Genomic DNA, 19,569 nt, shown 5'->3' on the forward strand with positions numbered 1-19,569 from the left:
CAAGGGTCCATCATGTCCTAGCACGGCCTTGTGGAACCAAAGGGACCATGGTGCCACTATGGAGCCTCATGGTATCACAGGTCCATTGTTACACAGCAGCCACAGCCTGGCTGCAGAACCAAGGAGATCATTGTGACACTGCACAACTGTGCAAACCTGTGAGCCTACCAGGGAAAAGCCAGCAGAAATGGCCTGGAGAGACACACTGTAGGCTCTGGGCATTCCTCACAGCTCAGGGTGAGGAAAGAGGCTTCCCCATGGTGCTCTGCAGCACTATGTTAATTTTTCCCAGTTCTGTACTGTCCCTTGGCCTTCTCTACCCGTTTAACTCCTATAAGTTCATGTTCTGGTGAGTTCTCCCTTCTCTGTTTTCCCACTGGTGTGTAACCCTGCCCATCCACCCTGGCATTTACTATTGGTCCCTTCCATGTGTACCGCCCCTGAACCCTCAGAGCATTGGATCCCCGGTGCTCTACTCTGAACCCTCTTTTCCTGCATTTGTACCCTGGACTCTCCTTTGTCTTTGTTTTTGGCCCCTGGACACTTTCAGCATTTCTCTGTGTGTGTGTGTGTCTGTGAGTGTGTCTGTGTGTGTGTCTGTGTGTCTGTGTGTCTGTGTGTCTGTGTGTTTGTCTGTGTGTCTATGTGCTGGTGCTCTCGTGGTTCCTACCCATTGGCACAAGAAACTTGGGGACGGTTGTGTGCAGACCACCTCAGACTGCAACAATAACTCCTTTTTTCATTTACTTTGTGGTGGGAATGAACCATTCTGTCTAATCACGATCAGAATAAATCAGAGCTGTATTTATATAAATTTATCTGGTATTCAATCTTTAATGCTGGGGGGAAAATTGCATTAAAGTTCAATTCCACCTGTCTAATCTTTAACACCTTTGACAAAGTCTGGGGCTGGGATTGGATCCAACCGCTTCCAGTCACCTCTCTTTGAAGGAATTTTAGAAGTCTCGAGGCCCTGCAGGGGTTTGAGGATCCATGGTGGCTGTTAGGTGTCATTTCTCAACCTCATGTCTCAGCAGAAGTTTCTCCAATAAAGGAATAAAGGTTTTGCCTGAAGCTCCCTTTGTGCCCATGACAGGAACCCCTGTGAGTGTCTGGGACATCCCAGCTCTTTGGCTACCTGGGGACTCCTGGGATGTCACCGTGGAGCCCCTGTGAGTGCTTGTGACAGATTGGTGCCTTTGCAGCACAAGGTGCCCTGGGATGTCACCACGGAATGGCTGTGACTACCTCTGACCACACGGCTCTTTACCATCCCAGTAATCCCCTGGGAGGTCTCCATGGAGCCCCTGTCTGTGCCTGTGACATTCAAGCTCTGGAACAGCCTGGAGACTCTTGGAAAGTCCCCATGGAACACCTCGGAAGGCCTGTGACAAAACTGATCCTTAGCAGGCAATGATCACCAGCCCCCTGTTCCTATGGTCAGTTTCCATGGTAACCATCACCAGCCCCCTGTTGCTATGGTCAGTCCCTCGGCAGCTCCATGGAGACCCCATGCCAGGGGTGGTTGCCATGGACACCAGCTCAGGCCTGCAGCCACAGCCCGTTGCCATGGCAACCATTGGCAGCCCCATCCCCAGGCTCATGGGATCCCAGAACCACAGAATTGGCTGAGCTGGGAGAAACCCATCAGGATCCTCCAGTCCAACTGCTGGCCCTGCCCAGGACACCCCAACAATGCCAGCCTGGGCCTGGCAGTGCTGTACAAACGCTGCTGCAGCTCAGAGAGCCCTGGAGCTGGGACCCTTCCCTGGGGAGCCTGGGCAGGGCCCCAGCAGCCTCTGGGCAAAAACCTTTTCCTGACATCCAACCTGAGCCTGCCCTGACTCAGCTGCAGCCGTTCCCTCCACTCCTGTCCCTGAGCACCAGAGGGAAGAGGTTCCCACAGCCCCAGCCAGGGACCCGCTCCCAAGGCTGTTGCCATGGCCACCATGGCTGGGACCAGCTGGGATGCTTGGTTTCCATGGGCCAGGGTTCAGGAATGGGATTCCCCAATTTCCTGCTCCTGCTAAAACCGTGCTGCCCTCGCTGCCCTCCCGCCTTCCATGGAAAGCACAAAAGGCAAAGATTCCAGGCTGGGATAAAAACCATTTATTGGGAACAGCAATGAGATAAGGAACAAACAGGAACAAAAACAATATTGATAACAGAAGGGATAAATAAAACTGTTTACAGGGAAAATTAAACACAACTCACTGGGTCTTCCTGGCCACAATTTCCCATGCCTGGAAATTTCACCCTTCTCCTCAGGGAGAGAGAGAGTGCCTTTCCTGCCCCTGGCAATGACCTGAGGTGGGAGTAAATGTAATGACAGGGCCATGGCCAGACCCTCATGTTCTTCCATCCCACATCATGTCATTGGCAGGGGCAGGAAAAGGGACAGGTGTCTTCCTGGCATGGATCACAGGGAACATGGATCACCAGGGCTCTTTCCAATATGGGTCCTCCAATGAGGGATGAAGCTGGAGCTGGGCATGAAGCTCTTCTGCTGTTGGGCCACTGACAGAACGTCCCTTACCGGTGCTTCCATTGGTGGCTGGTCAAGGCAGAGCTCTGGGTGAAACTCATCCCACACTAGGGACACTCGAAGGACCTCTTCCCTGTGTGGATGCGCTGGTGCCTGATGAGGGTGAACTTATGCTTGAATCCCTTCCCACAGTCAGGGCAGCGGAAGGGCCTCCCCTCTGTGTGAATCCGCTCATGCAGACGGAGATTTGAGCTGGTCTGAAACCTCTTCCCACACGTGGGGCACTCATAGGGCCTCTCCCCAGTGTGGATGCGCTGGTGGATGATGAGGTGGGACTGGCGCTTGAAGCCCTTCCCACACTCAGGGCAGCAGAAAGGCCTCTCCCCAGTGTGAATGAGCTGGTGTCTGAGGAGATCGGAGCTGGTCCGAAAGCTCTTCTGGCACTCGGGACACTCGTAGGGCCTCTCCCCGGTGTGGATGCGTTGGTGGGTCACAAGGGTAGACCTGTAACTGAAGCCCTTCCCACACTCCCCACACTTGTAGGGCCATTCCCTTGTGTCGATCATCTGGTGGCTGATCAGGGTGCTGCTGTGCCTGAAGCTCTTCTCACACTCTGAGCACTTGTGGGCATTCTCCCGATCATGAAGCTGCTCACGAACCACCAGCTCTGTGCTCTGGCTGAAGCTCTGTCCACCTTCCTGGCTCAGGGTGGGTCTTCTCTCCTCAGAGCACCCTGGGCTGGGTTTGCAGCCCCTACTCCTGTGGGATCTCTGAGGCATTTCCTCCCAGCTGTAATTCTGCACCATGGCACTGCTCAAAATGGCCTCTTCCACAAGGTTCTGCTCGGGAGATTTGTCCTCCCTGGTCTCCATCCTCAGCTCCTTCTCTGGGGGAGGAAGGACAAGGAGAGGATGGGATTTGCCTCCATGCCAGAGGGAAAGGGAAGGAGATCCCCTCAGTGCATCCCTGGAAGGACGGCGTTGGCAGCAGGGTTGTCCTGCAGCCAGGGGCCGTGCTGGGCTGGGAGATGGAGCAGGAGAGAGGGGGAAAGGGGCACTGACTTCCTCCTCACCTGCCTGGGTGTCCTGGGGCATCTTCCTCTTCCTTGCAGTCTCTCCCTCCATCTGGCTAAGTTTTAGGAATGGGAAATTCTGTTTTGGGAGGAAAACAAGAAATGAGCACACTAAATTTTGTACCAGATTGAAGGTGAACCAGGGGGAGAGTCTAAGTCAGAATTCCAATTCAAAAACAAAATTAGGATCAAGGCAATGATACAGAAACACTGCCTTAAACTGACAGAGTCAGAATATAACCTGACACCATGTTGGTCAGGGTGGTGGCTGCAGTCCCATTAAATGGTGGCTGCAGTCCTGTTGGAGTGATGAACATGATTCTGTCCAAGAAGTGATGCTGTAGAAGAGTCTGGTCTTCCTCTGAAGGTCCACTGGTGGTTATGGAGCTCTTGTCCTCTGGGAATCCAGTAGGCAAGGTGCTGCTGGTGTTGCCAGCCTCAGCTTATATCCAGGTAGGAATTCTTGGATCCTCCCTCTGGGCGGAGCATCCCACAATGGGATGATGGAATTTTATTAGTCCTGCAGTGACACTCAATGGCCCATTCACAGAAGATATCTCCCCTGGAGGGCGTTATCAGAGGTGATTCATGGAAGAGATAAAGAACTCTGCCCCACCTGCTTATAGCAGTTGATGAAGATGGGGATTGAAAACATGCATTTGGTTACATCTTGCATTGCAACCTGAAACAGTGGGGTAATCCCTGCTCAGGGGGTGAACACCACCCCCCTTACCCAAACTGGCTCAGGTGTAAAACCCCCACCCTGGGAAGGCCACACACACAGGGGACAATGTCACACTTGCCCTGCCCCAGGTGACGTCTCTGTCCCTGTCACTCTCTTTCAAAGGCTGGAGGCTTTGCCAAATGTTAGAGTAATTTTTCTCTTTGTCCCTGTCACCTTTGTGACAGCTACACAGAGCTTCCCCTTCCTTTTCATAATCCGTATTGGGCCTAATTTCAACATTTCTTTCATCAGAATGTGCCAGCAGCTGAGCTGGAGCTGTGCAGGACCAATGGAATTTGGATTTGCCACAAAATAGCTTCTATTGTAAGTTTATAAAATTTTGGGATTTGTTTGCATTTCCATCACAAGTGACTTGTGGGAAAAGCAAATTCAAGGCATTTTATCTAGGATTAATTTTGATTTCTGACAAGAAACAACATTACTTTGTCCTGTGCCCAGGGTTGATCGAGGAGCCTCTGTGCCTCTCCCTCTGGGGTGTGCTTCGGGAGGTTTTACCCTGTCCCAGACCATTCCCTAGGGGTTTTGTCCCAGTCCCTGTCACCCCAGGCCATACCCCAGGGGTCTCCATCATTCTCACCCCAGGGGGGTCTCCCTCCCTCTCACCCCTGTGCCAGGGGATGCTCAGGGGTCTCTGTCCCCTCACCCTGGGGGACGCTCGGGGGGTCTCTATCCCTCTGGCCTCAGGCAATGCCTGTGCAGGGCTGGGGACCAGGGGCTCTGTGTCCCTCTCACCGCTGAGGGTGCTCGGGGCTGGGGGGGCTCTCTGACCTTCTCACACCTGGGGAGGCCGGGGGGGTCTCTGTCCCTCTCAGCCCTGCTGTGACCCCACCCAAACATCATCGGGGTCAGAGGGACAGAGACACCCCCAAAGCCCCAGAAGGGCTGAACTTGTGGCGGGAAAAAGCTCAGCTGCCCTTTTCTTCTGGTGCCTCCTCCTCTCCTCAGCTGAGGATGTCAAACTCCCCAGGAGCAGGAAAATCCCCATTCCCTGTTTCCTTGTAGCTGCAGCCTGGAACATCCACTCAGAGTGAAGAATTTTCTGATAGCTCTGCTGAATGACAATGGCAAGAGGTTTGTGAGAATGGGAAGAAATTGTGTTTTGATAGTAAATAAAATGTGTAAAATTATTTCGTTCTGACATATTCCTTTTCAGTCAGTTCTGGTTTATTTTCAGAGTGCCACCTTCTCAGCTGATTGTGTTTGTGCCTTCCTTTCTCTCCTACCTTTCTTTGCCTGCTCAGTTTCTCTCTCAGCATCTCCCTTGACCCAGGGCAGCTCCCACCAAAGACCCTGCCATGATTTAATTCCCAATCCCAGACCTACAACAACCATGGGTGAAGATATGAAGGCTGGCAGTGAAATGTCACTGTAGGATCTTGCTCTACTTTGCTTTTGGCTCCTTCTTGAGAGCTTTTCCTTCCAGGGCAGGAACACCTTTTGCTGGCAGGGAACTGGAATTCCAGCCCCTGGGAGTGTGTGCCATGGATCGCAGAGGGGCATTCCTGAGCCTTCCAGGACAGAGGGAATGGGGATTTTCCTGCTTCTGGTGAGTTTGACATCCTTGCCAAAGGAGAGGAGGAGGCACCAGAAGAAAAGGGCAGCTGGGCTTCATCTTTCCACTTGAATTAGGTGGGGGGGAAATCTCTCCTCCTGTCTGTAGCTGCTCCCACAGGGATGTGACAGCTGATATCAGAGCCCCAAGGGTCAAAGTCAGGGCTGCCCTCAGGGAATGCTCACCTCATATCTTGGAGCACCCAGTTGCCCCCCATGTGTGGAGGTGCCTGAGGAGGGCTGGGACAATGCCAGGGACATCCCGCAGTGATATCCCCTCTGTCCCACTCTGGGTGAGCTCAGTCTCAAACCTGACCCTGATCCTGGTCTCAATCTCACTCCATGTTTAGACACACTCACAGTTCTGTATTTATTCTCATCCCAGTGCCAAACTTGTTTAGCCCCAGACCCAATCACAACCCCAGCCCTAAAGCTCATCCCATGTCTACCCTTAACCCCAATCCCAGCTCTAATCCAAATCTCAGCCCCAACTCCAAGCCCAGCCCCAATTCCAGCCCCTTCCTAAATCCTCAGCCCCAAACCAAATCCCAGGTTCTGCCGTTCTGGGGGTTTGGGGGTGTCTCTCTCCCTCTGACCCCGATGATGTTTGGGTGGGGTCACAGCAGGGCTGAGAGGGACAGAGACCCCCCCGGCCTTCCCAGGTGTGATAAGGTCGGAGAGCCCCCCCAGCCCCGAGCACCCTCAGCGGTGAGAGGGACACAGAGCCCCTGGTCCCCAGCCCTGCACAGGCATTGCCTGAGGCCAGAGGGATAGAGACCCCCCGAGCGTCCCCCAGGGTGAGGGGACAGAGACCCCTGAGCATCCCCTGGGCTGAGAGAGACAGAGACTGCCCCGAGCACCCCCTGGCACAGGGGTGAGAGGGAGGGAGACCCCCCAGGCATTTCCTGGGGTGAGAATGATGGAGACCCCCTGGGGAATGGCCTGGGGTGACAGGGACAAGGACACTCCCAGGGTGAAGCCCTAAAGCAGATAGCCTTCCAGAAGTAATGGGTTAAAACATGGAATGAGAGGCATGTAAAGAAGGGCCTAGCACTAGAACACACGGAGAAAGCACAGCACTAGGAAAACAGAGCAATAAATTAGATAAAAGGTAGAGCATCATGACAGGGGAAGAGATAGGTATAGGAGAAACTAATAAGCTAAGCGGGTTTAGAGCCAGCAATGTCAAAACGACCCTAAGGGTTTTGCCAAGCCACGGGATCTAAGCCAAATACACCGGGAATTGACCAAATTAGGAAAAGAGTTCAAAAGTTTAAAGAGGAAGACTCATCGGAAAGACCCCGTCTATGATGAAGGCAACAGGAACGACCACCTGAAAATTCCCCAAAAGAGATGTCTCCACCTACGCTCCGCCCACGCTCCGCCTACACCACGCCCCATATGAATATGCATGATTATGTATCTGATCTGATGTAATCCTATACCCAAAATTGTATATAAGGCTTGCTTTTGCTATGTGAACTCAGAAATCCATTTTGTGATTTCTCCGACGCGTCGCTAATAAAAATACCTCCTGCTTAATTGACTTAAGCTGAGTCTGATTAGGCAGTCACTCTGCCTGTTTGGGCCAAAATTTGGCATCATTTTCTGGCGAGCCAGGCAGGAGATATGGCACCAGACAGGAGATCCAAGCCTTAAGGGTCCTCTCCCGAGCCGGGTCTGGGGTCGGGGTCTTCTGGGCGCCTCTGACGGCTTTTCGTCGGGAGAAGCTCCTTCCCTGGACCGGTGCTCTCGGATGGACGCTGGCTGCATCTCCTGCTCAATTAAGAGGTATTTTAATTGCCTATTGGCTTTAAGAGGTATTTGAATTGTTTGTTGGTTTTGGGATAAAGCGCTTTGTTTGGAAAACGAGGGTCAGACGTGACCGCTCGCAGGGTAAGCCGGAGGGACGCCTCGGTAAAAATCCCTGATTTTACGGGTTAAAGTCCCGTAAATACGATACGGGTTAAAGTCCCGTAAATACGGGTTAAAGTCCCGTAAATACGGTACGGGTTAAAGTCCCGTAAATACGGTACGGGTTAAAGTCCCGTAAATACGGGTTAAAGTCCCGTAAATACGGTACGGGTTAAAGTCCCGTAAATACGGGTTAAAGTCCCGTAAAAAGAGTACAAAAGGAAACGACTAGGTTATGGTAGAGAAGAGTTGAACTTGGTATCTTTGGTTTGTTTTGCTGTATGGGAGATTGCCTACTGTTCTTTGAGAACGGGAGAAAGATGTGTTAATTGGTGGTTTTATGTGTTTGTTTTATGTGTCCGTTGTAAAATCTTATAGGGGACGCTTTTATTACTTTCTATGTAAACAGATTAGAAATGTATGTGCATGAACTTGGGAACCCGGTATTTCACGGTCTATCGGCGACCAAGGCCATAAGGTAGGAACCTTTCACTGTACGAGTGTGTGTGGAGTAAGTGAGACGCAGCATCGCTGCGAAACGAGAGCGGAGTCCCGATCCACATTTCCTGGACGAAGCGAATGGAAATTGTGTGAATGAAGTGTTAAGGTATATTGGCATATAGTACTTGTGGAAAAGAGCACGAATACAGAGAATAGCCATGGGAAGCCAACAGAGTAAAGATATAAATATGAAAACCCCTTTAGGATGTATCCTAAAACACTGGAAGGACCTGGGAGGGATTCCAGGGGGAAACATAAGTAAAAAAAAAAAACACTTCTTAAGTATTGCACACAATGGTGGCCCCTGTACCGTCTTGATGACGGAGAAAAATGGCCACCAGAGGGGACAACTAACTATAATACCATTTTACAACTTATGCTCTTCCTCCGGCGGCTCAATAAATGGGATGAGGTAATATACGCAGACATGTTTTTCACCCTAAGGAATAAACCTGAGTGGCAAAATGAATGTGGAATTAATGTAGCCCCTCAGGACCCCCTAGTATTGGCTTTGGAAAGAATAGTGAATGACGGGGACCGGTGGGCCGTACCCTAGCAGACCCACTGGTTAAAATGGAGCTAGGGGAAGGTAAAAAGGAATTGAGCTTTTTAATTGATACGGGAGCAACTTTTTCGGTTTTAAATCAGGAATTGGTACCTAAAAGTGATGAATTTGTACAAGTTGTGGGAGCAACAGGCCAACCAGAAAAAGCTTACTTTTTGAAACCCATTAAATACAAAAATTGGGAAACAAATGGGAATACATCAGTTCCTGTATTTACCAAATTCGCCAAAGCCCTTATTGGGAAGAGACCTATTGGAAAACCTGGGAGCCATAATAAAGTTCAACAAGGACAAATTGGAATTTCAAGTAAACGATGAACAACTGATTACAGCCCTAAGCCTAACAATCAGTTGTGTGGAACCCAAACCTGAGAACCACAATTTCGAGCGAATCCTGAGCAAGACTTATCCATTGGTATGGGCTACGGATATACCTGGAAAATCAAAACGAGCGACACCGATTGTTGTCGAACTTAAGGTTGGGGCAAGACCGGTGGTAAGAAAACAATACCCTCTGAGGATAGAAGACAGAAAGGGAATTGAGCCCATAATCAAAAGGTTTTTAGAACTGGGGTTATTGGTAGAATGTGAATCGGATTTTAATACACCGATCTTGCCAGTAAAGAAACCTAATGGAACGTATAGGCTCGTTCAGGATCTGAGGGCAGTAAACGAAATAACCAAGACATTACACCCGGTGGTTGCTAATCCATATACGCTTTTAACTAGGCTAAAGGATAGCCTGGCCTGGTTCACCGTATTAGATTTGAAAGACGCATTCTTCTGCCTTCCCTTAGCCCCCGAGAGTCAAAGGATTTTTGCCTTTGAGTGGGAATCAGTAGATAGGGGGAGAAAGACCCAACTTACCTGGACACGGTTGCCCCAAGGCTGGTCTAACTCGCCCACGATCTTTGGGAATCAGTTAGCCAAAGAATTAGAACAATGGGAAGGGCCGCCGGGAGATGGCGCTCTCCTGCAGTACGTAGACGACCTCCTAATAGCGACAGTGACGGAGGAAGAATGCATTGAATGGACTATTTCCTTGTTGAATTTCCTGGGTTTAAGTGGATATCGAGTCTCTCAACAGAAAGCACAACTGGTGCAAAAGGAAGTGGTGTACCTGGGATACGAAATCTCCAGAGGACAGCGATCCCTGGGAGCAGCCAGGAAAGAGGCCATCTGCCAGATGCCCAAACCAGAGACGGTGAGAGACCTGCGCGCCTTTCTGGGGATGACAGGTTGGTGTCGGCTATGGATCTACCAGTATGGGATACTCGCTAAACCATTGTATGATTTGCTAAAAGAAACCAAGAATGTCCTAGTTTGGACTCCCGAGGCGGAAGGGGCCTTTAAGAGGCTGAAGCGGGAGCTGATGAGAGCACCAGCCTTAGGTCTCCCAGATGTGTCGAAACCATTCTGGCTATTTTCCCATGAGCGGCAAGGGATGGCCCTAGGAGTACTAGCACAGCAGTTGGGACCACACAAGAGAGCTGTGGCCTACTTCTCCAAGCGATTGGATGAAGTAAGTAAAGGATGGCCAGGCTGTCTGAGGGCAGTGGCCGCAGTGATAATTAACATAGAAGAGGCCAGGAAGCTTACGCTGGGCCAAAAGGTGACTGTGTTAGTATCCCACACTGTGTCAGCTGTGCTGGAACAGAAAGGCAACCATTGGTTGTCGCCTTCCAGATTTTTAAAGTACCAGGCCATCCTGGCTGAATCAGATGATGTAACCATTCAGGTAACTAATATTGTGAACCCAGCTTCATTCTTAGAAGGAAGAGCTCCAGCAGAACCCATCGAACATGACTGCCTGGAAACAATTGAAGCCGTCTACTCCAGTCGCCCAGATCTCAAAGAAGAGCCGTTCGAAGACGCGGACAACTGGTTTTCAGATGGCAGCAGCTTCGTGAGGCAAGGAGTAAGAATGGCTGGCTATGCAGTCACCACTACAGAGAGGGTAATTGAGTCAAACCCCCTGCCTGCAGGGACTTCATCTCAAAAAGCAGAGCTGATAGCCCTGACCCGAGCCCTGGAATTAGCAGAGAACATGCAAATTAATATATGGACAGACTCTAAATATGCCTTTTCTGTCGTACATGCTCATGGAGCCATCTGGAAAGAAAGAGGACTGTTGACTACACAAGGAAAAACAGTCAAACATGCAGAAGAGGTTCTGCGACTGCTGGAGGCGGTCCAACTCCCAACACAGGTGGCCATAATGCATTGCAAGGGGCACTTGAAAGGCAATACTATTCCAGAAATAGGGAACAGGAAGGCAGATACAGAAGCTAAATTGGCGGCCACAAGAAATAGGGAAGCGGAAATAGCGGCCCTAATACCAGGGGAGCTGGATATCAATATCCAGCCAGATTACCAAGAATCAGATCATAGGTGGATTCAAAGGAATAAGGGCAAAATACTAGAAAATGGTTGGGGTCGATTAGAAACAGGACAGTTAGTGATACCAGGAAACGTGATGTGGCAGTTTGTGAAGGCAGAACATGAGAAGGCCCATTGGGGCCTAGATTCGCTTTACCAATATTTGCAGACCAGAATAGCAGGACCAAAATTATTTACTACTATAAAACACGTTACGTCCCAGTGTGAACGGTGTCTGAAGAACAACCCAAACACAGGAACCAAAGTACACCTAGGAGCTATAAACCGAGGTAAATTCCCAGGTGAGATATGGCAAATTGATTTTTCTGAACTCCCAAGAAAAGGGGGGTTTCGGTACCTGTTGGTATTAACTGACACATTTTCTGGGTGGCCTGAAGCATTCCCCTGTAGGACAAATAAGGAAAGAGAGGTAACTAGAGTACTGTTGAATGAAATTATTCCACGGTTTGGGGTACCGAAGAGCATTTCTTCAGATAGAGGTACACATTTCTGTGCAAAAGTAGTGAAAGCAATAAGCAAAGCATTACAAATCAATTGGCAATTGCACACGCCCTACCGTCCACAGGCCAGTGGGCAAGTGGAAAAGATGAATCATCTTATCAAACAGCAAATTGCTAAAATATGCCAAGAGACTAATTTGCAGTGGTATCAAGCTTTGCCTATTGCTCTGCTGAGACTGAGAGTCAAGCCAAGATCGAAGGAAAAGTTAAGTCCTTTTGAAATTCTATATGGTAGACCTTATGCTATGCAAGCTGTAAATGGGGATGTCATAGACCAGATTGGTAATCAATACATTTACGATTATGTAATTGCGGTGGGGAAACAGTTTGATAAGAATGCTGCTGTGATGATAGAGCACCAACCTAAGCAACCTGATTGCAAATTGCATCCGTTTAACCCCGGTGATTGGGTGTATGTTAAGAATCTTTTAGGAAAACCCCTACAAGAAAAGTGGGAGGGACCTTTCCAAGTGCTGCTGACTACCTTCACCGCGGTTCGGATCAAGGAACGACCTACGTGGATCCACTATTCACGGGTCAAGAGAGCTCCGGAAAACAAACAAGAGGAGATTAAACCTGCCCTAGATGTACAGACTTCTGAGTCAGCTGTCTCCGCAGGATCACGTGAGAATCCAACATAAACTAACATTGACTTTGCCAAAACCTTTATCTCTCATAGCAGAATTTAATGCCGAAGCTAGAGCTGCATTGCGTAGCATGCCAATACAGTGGACAGGGTGGGTTGAAACATACAGTCAACAAGGACCTGACCCACAGGACCCTATTCACGATCAGCCGTGTTTTGGGTGTGGGGAAAGAAATTGTGTGGGACTAATTGGATTTCTTTGTGGAGGTTGTGATAGAAAATTTTGGAACGTACAAAGTTGTTTACTGGACCTCCAATGTTATGAGTGTAGCTGCAAAGAAGCAAGGGAAAATGACGACTATTTGGCCTTAGAGAAATTCGCCAACAGACCCATTTTAGAGGCTAGGGAATTGTTTGAAGCTCCCGAACAAATTGTATTAGGGTGGTGCCATTGGAAAGTACACCGCTGGTTACAATATTGTTTGAAACTTAGTCGTTCTAAGGTTTTATCGACCCGTTGCTATTCTTCTGTCCCACGACATCCACTAACAAGTGACCAAATTGGACCCTTTAAAAAACAAAGAGATTTAGACACTGAACTAGAAAAGGCTATTTTACGAGTAAAACAAATTCACATCAAGCAACGAGAACGCCAAAAGAAACAAAATTGACAGCCAGACATTATGACCCCGACTCCACCCCAAACCTTTACAACTCTGATCATTGGACTCTCGATAAGTATAGCTCTTCCCCAAGACTCTTCCCCAATAGACCCATGGTCTCATGCACATCAGTGTATCCACCCGGAATTAGGAATGAGCGGACCCTATTTCGAGGTTTATGCCTTACGTAACAATCAGCCATATGCAAGTGAAGTATGGGATCAGCCCTCCATGATAGCATACAAGGGAGACCAAATCCAAATTGGGTGTCGAGAGCTTGACCCAGCAGGAGAAAGAGAAGGAAAAACAAGGCGGCTGGTATTAACAATTCAACCCTCGATGCCAGCCTCTAAACAAAACCTAATTACCTTTAGTCTAGTGAAAATGGGCAAGCCTATTGCCTGGACTCAACAAAAGGGCCCAATTTCATGTCAGTGGAGCGACTTCAGGGAAGATCCACCTGGATCACAACCCCGAAACTCGGTGATTTATAGAGAAGATTCACTTGGGGAGCTACACCCTCAAAACATAACCTATGACCCTCACCCCCTTCTCCATTCTCCGGGAGAAATTGTAGCATCTAGTGGTCCTGAGGGAGGAAAAGCACTGTGTGAGATGGCATTTAGATTGGATCAGTCAATGACGTTCACATGTGAAAGGGAGTTGAAAACACTGGGACAGGGTTTTAGCTCCCTCGGGCGTGCTCTCGGGCGTGCTGTCGAATATAGGATACAATTACCAGGAGACGTGATCCCATTGTATCCAGATCTAGACTTGCCTCAAGAAACCACCCTACCAGTGGAGTGTAAAGCAGTACACAACCTAACCTTTATAGGGCCTCAGGTGATAAGAAAATCTAACGAACTAAAATTATTGTTAGACCCCACTTATTCCCTGAAAAAGGTGCAAATGAACATTCACACCGATATTACTTATTTGCAAAAGGATTGACGACCATTTATACAGCAAAGCCTTAAGGGATGGAATGCATGGCTAGCGACAAGGTCTCATCACAGAAAAACAAAAAGAGATCTAAGTGGGTGGATTGGCACCGGATTTGGCATAGTAAACACAATAGATCAAGAGGTATTAGTAAACAAATTAAGTACCGTCACATCGAGCTTAGGAAAGCTTAAGGTGCCTCTCAGTGCATCCATGCTTACATTAGCTGAAACACAATCGCTGGTGGTGAAATTACTAACCATGGTAGCAAACCATACTGCAGAGGATTTTGTAAAGCTCACTGACTACACAGGGGAACTCAGCAGAGACGTTGCACTCGCTATCCAATGCTCTCAGACGCAACAATGGGTACAATCAGTAGCGGCAGGAATAATGAGAGAAGGAACGTCAGGTATATTACCTCAAGAAATAAGGGAAACAATATTAAAGGACAATCACACTACACAATTTGAGAGGGACCATCAGGCTTGGTGGCAACTAGTGAACTTCACCTATGAGCCTCAACAAGAACACATTGAAGCTTATGTCCTCACCATTAGTGCGGCAGAGGAAAGAGCTATCTTTCCCATCCTCACTCTAGGGACAACACACCAAGAAGTCGTTGTTAGGCCAATAAACCATAACGTCTGGGCCAGTTATGATTACACCAAAAATAGGTGGCAATCGGTTAGCACAGAAGCATGCATCCCTAGAGGACAATTAGGCTATGTTTGCGAAAATGCTGTGGTAGAAGCCGAAGATTTATGCTTAGATGCTGAAAATAGTGTATGTACCTTAGAAATGCTTCCGCATGATAGAACACAATCACAAGTTTACTATATAGGAAATGGGTGTGCTTGCGTAAGGACAGCTTGTGACAACGTCACTATAGATAATTGCCTAGAAGAGACTAACAATACTAACTTTTGTGTATGCAACTTTACCAAGATCATAGGTTGTGATTTTCATTACACTGTCCCAATAACCACCCAACAGCTAATTAACGCAAATTTCAACCTATATCAAGAGATACCGAAATTACAAATAGGGATGGACGTCAAAATTCTCAAAGCAGTGCTTGCACACCCTGAAGTAAAGAAATTGGTGCAAAAGGTGAATCAAACAACTAAACGAATGGTATGGCAGATAGAACACAATTCAGAAAAGATAAAGAATGTCCTGACCGAAGTAGAACAAGTAGGCCAGCATCACTGGTGGGACATCTTTACAGGATACTCCCCAACAGCTACACAGGTCTTCCATTACCTGGTGCACCCAATGCTAGTAGTAATTGTAGCTTTGTTATTACTAACTCTTACAAACATTTGTTTGTGGTGGAGACTAAGGGGCATAATGAAGAGGACCCAAATGATTTGGGCAATGGTACGAGCCTATCAGCGTCCTGTGGGACCAGAACTTGACGAAAGAATTCGTAAGTTACAAGAAAAAGGGGGGAAATGAAGCCCTAAAGCAGATAGCCTTCCAGAAGTAATGGGTTAAAACATGGAATGAGAGGCATGTAAAGAAGGGCCTAGCACTAGAACACACGGAGAAAGCACAGCACTAGGAAAACAGAGCAATAAATTAGATAAAAGGTAGAGCATCATGACAGGGGAAGAGATAGGTATAGGAGAAACTAATAAGCTAAGCGGGTTTAGAGCCAGCAATGTCAAAACGACCCTAAGGGTTTTGCCAAGCCACGGGATCTAAGCCAAATACACCGGGAATTGACCAAATTAGGAAAAGAGTTCAAAAGTTTAAAGAGGAAGACTCATCGGAAAGACCCCGTCTATGATGAAGGCAACAGGAACGACCACCTGAAAATTCCCCAAAAGAGATGTCTCCACCTACGCTCCGCCCACGCTCCGCCTACACCACGCCCCATATGAATATGCATGATTATGTATCTGATCTGATGTAATCCTATACCCAAAATTGTATATAAGGCTTGCTTTTGCTATGTGAACTCAGAAATCCATTTTGTGATTTCTCCGACGCGTCGCTAATAAAAATACCTCCTGCTTAATTGACTTAAGCTGAGTCTGATTAGGCAGTCACTCTGCCTGTTTGGGCCAAAATTTGGCATCAAGGGCATGGGCTAGGGTGACAGGGACAGGGACAATCGCAACAAATTCCTCCTGAGCATCCCCCAGGGCAAGAGGCACAGAGACCCCTTGAGCATCCCCAGGGCACTGGACAAAATAAACTAGGCATAAATCAAACCTAATCCTACATAAAATACTTTGATGAATATTTGATTTTCCCGAGAGTCACATGTGATGGAAATGCAAACAAATCCCAAACAGGAGTAAACTGGCAATAGAAGAAATTCTGTGGCAATTCCAAGTTTCATTGGTTCCTGCACAGCTCCAGCTCAGCTGCTGGCAGGTTCCAATAAAAGGAAAGTGGAAATTAGGCCCAATCAGATTAATAGAAGGAAGGGGAAACTCTGTGTAGCTGTCACAAAGGTGACAGGGATGAAGAGAATAATGATTCTCACATTTGGCAAAGAACCCAAGCCTGTGAATTCCAGAGTTATTTGGGAATTTAGCTACTTGAATTGTGTTTTTTGTTGGACTTTTAGCAGCCTTGTGTTCCTCACCATGGGGTGAATGAACCTTGTCAGTCTCGCTGGTAACATTTGCTCCCTTTCCTCCAGTGATTTTAACAAACTTTTCAAGGAAGGACAACAAAATATTTTCTTTTTCACTGGCCACCTCTAACAGCCATTTTCCTCATCAGTTCTCCCATAAGGTGCTCAGAGGAAGCTGTGTCCAAGTTTCCAAGAGTTCCTCCAGAGAGAACCACAACCTCCTCAGAGGAGGGAACCATGCTGTTGTCAAAGGCACTTGGGGTCAGACAACGGTGCCCTAACCCACTATGGCAAAATAATGTCGCAATCTGCTTAAGAAAATTGTTGGAGAGATTCCTCTGCCACAGTTAAGATACTAACAAGACCAAATCCAAGGTGGATTTTATTGAACAGTAAATGTGAGGTAGAGAGTGAGTTGGAAAGAAAGAGAAAAGGGGGGAGAATAAGGGAGTGACAAGGGACAGAGGCCTCACCTGGAGCAGGGCCAACTGTGACATTGTCCCCTGTGTGTGTGGCCTTCCCAGGGTGGGGGTTTTACACCTGAGCCAGTTTGGGTAAGGGGGGTGGTGTTCACCCCCTGAGCAGGGATTACCCCACTGTTTCAGGTTGCAATGCAAGATGTAACCAAATGCATGTTTTCAATCCCCATCTTCATCAACTGCTATAAGCAGGTGGGGCAGAGTTCTTTATCTCTTCCATGAATCACCTCTGATAACGCCCTCCAGGGGAGATATCTTCTGTGAATGGGCCATTGAGTGTCACTGCAGGACTAATAAAATTCCATCATCCCATTGTGGGATGCTCCGCCCAGAGGGAGGATCCAAGAATTCCTACCTGGATATAAGCTGAGGCTGGCAACACCAGCAGCACCTTGCCTACTGGATTCCCAGAGGACAAGAGCTCCATAACCACCAGTGGACCTTCAGAGGAAGACCAGACTCTTCTACAGCATCACTTCTTGGACAGAATCATGTTCATCACTCCAACAGGACTGCAGCCACCATTTAATGGGACTGCAGCCACCACCCTGACCAACATGGTGTCAGGTTATATTCTGACTCTGTCAGTTTAAGGCAGTGTTTCTGTATCATTGCCTTGATCCTAATTTTGTTTTTGAATTGGAATTCTGACTTAGACTCTCCCCCTGGTTCACCTTCAATCTGGTACAAAATTTAGTGTGCTCATTTCTTGTTTTCCTCCCAAAACAGAATTTCCCATTCCTAAAACTTAGCCAGATGGAGGGAGAGACTGCAAGGAAGAGGAAGATGCCCCAGGACACCCAGGCAGGTGAGGAGGAAGTCAGTGCCCCTTTCCCCCTCTCTCCTGCTCCATCTCCCAGCCCAGCACGGCCCCTGGCTGCAGGACAACCCTGCTGCCAACGCCGTCCTTCCAGGGATGCACTGAGGGGATCTCCTTCCCTTTCCCTCTGGCATGGAGGCAAATCCCATCCTCTCCTTGTCCTTCCTCCCCCAGAGAAGGAGCTGAGGATGGAGACCAGGGAGGACAAATCTCCCGAGCAGAACCTTGTGGAAGAGGCCATTTTGAGCAGTGCCATGGTGCAGAATTACAGCTGGGAGGAAATGCCTCAGAGATCCCACAGGAGTAGGGGCTGCAAACCCAGCCCAGGGTGCTCTGAGGAGAGAAGACCCACCCTGAGCCAGGAAGGTGGACAGAGCTTCAGCCAGAGCACAGAGCTGGTGGTTCGTGAGCAGCTTCATGATCGGGAGAATGCCCACAAGTGCTCAGAGTGTGAGAAGAGCTTCAGGCACAGCAGCACCCTGATCAGCCACCAGATGATCGACACAAGGGAATGGCCCTACAAGTGTGGGGAGTGTGGGAAGGGCTTCAGTTACAGGTCTACCCTTGTGACCCACCAACGCATCCACACCGGGGAGAGGCCCTACGAGTGTCCCGAGTGCCAGAAGAGCTTTCGGACCAGCTCCGATCTCCTCAGACACCAGCTCATTCACACTGGGGAGAGGCCTTTCTGCTGCCCTGAGTGTGGGAAGGGCTTCAAGCGCCAGTCCCACCTCATCATCCACCAGCGCATCCACACTGGGGAGAGGCCCTATGAGTGCCCCACGTGTGGGAAGAGGTTTCAGACCAGCTCAAATCTCCGTCTGCATGAGCGGATTCACACAGAGGGGAGGCCCTTCCGCTGCCCTGACTGTGGGAAGGGATTCAAGCATAAGTTCACCCTCATCAGGCACCAGCGCATCCACACAGGGAAGAGGTCCTTCGAGTGTCCCTAGTGTGGGATGAGTTTCACCCAGAGCTCTGCCTTGACCAGCCACCAATGGAAGCACCGGTAAGGGACGTTCTGTCAGTGGCCCAACAGCAGAAGAGCTTCATGCCCAGCTCCAGCTTCATCCCTCATTGGAGGACCCATATTGGAAAGAGCCCTGGTGATCCATGTTCCCTGTGATCCATGCCAGGAAGACACCTGTCCCTTTTCCTGCCCCTGCCAATGACATGATGTGGGATGGAAGAACATGAGGGTCTGGCCATGGCCCTGTCATTACATTTACTCCCACCTCAGGTCATTGCCAGGGGCAGGAAAGGCACTCTCTCTCTCCCTGAGGAGAAGGGTGAAATTTCCAGGCATGGGAAATTGTGGCCAGGAAGACCCAGTGAGTTGTGTTTAATTTTCCCTGTAAACAGTTTTATTTATCCCTTCTGTTATCAATATTGTTTTTGTTCCTGTTTGTTCCTTATCTCATTGCTGTTCCCAATAAATGGTTTTTATCCCAGCCTGGAATCTTTGCCTTTTGTGCTTTCCATGGAAGGCGGGAGGGCAGCGAGGGCAGCACGGTTTTAGCAGGAGCAGGAAATTGGGGAATCCCATTCCTGAACCCTGGCCCATGGAAACCAAGCATCCCAGCTGGTCCCAGCCATGGTGGCCATGGCAACAGCCTTGGGAGCGGGTCCCTGGCTGGGGCTGTGGGAACCTCTTCCCTCTGGTGCTCAGGGACAGGAGTGGAGGGAACGGCTGCAGCTGAGTCAGGGCAGGCTCAGGTTGGATGTCAGGAAAAGGTTTTTGCCCAGAGGCTGCTG

General features: G+C 48.9%; 1 pseudogene; it reads left to right on the forward strand.

Moving 5' to 3' along the window:
* The first annotated feature begins 8,183 nt into the window (after positions 1–8,183).
* Positions 8,184–19,569, forward strand: part of LOC131563683 (zinc finger protein 271-like) — a 62,430-nt pseudogene continuing 51,044 nt past the window's right edge.

This window comes from Ammospiza caudacuta, chromosome 13 (assembly GCF_027887145.1).
Source record: "Ammospiza caudacuta isolate bAmmCau1 chromosome 13, bAmmCau1.pri, whole genome shotgun sequence".
NCBI classification, from domain to species: domain Eukaryota; kingdom Metazoa; phylum Chordata; class Aves; order Passeriformes; family Passerellidae; genus Ammospiza; species Ammospiza caudacuta.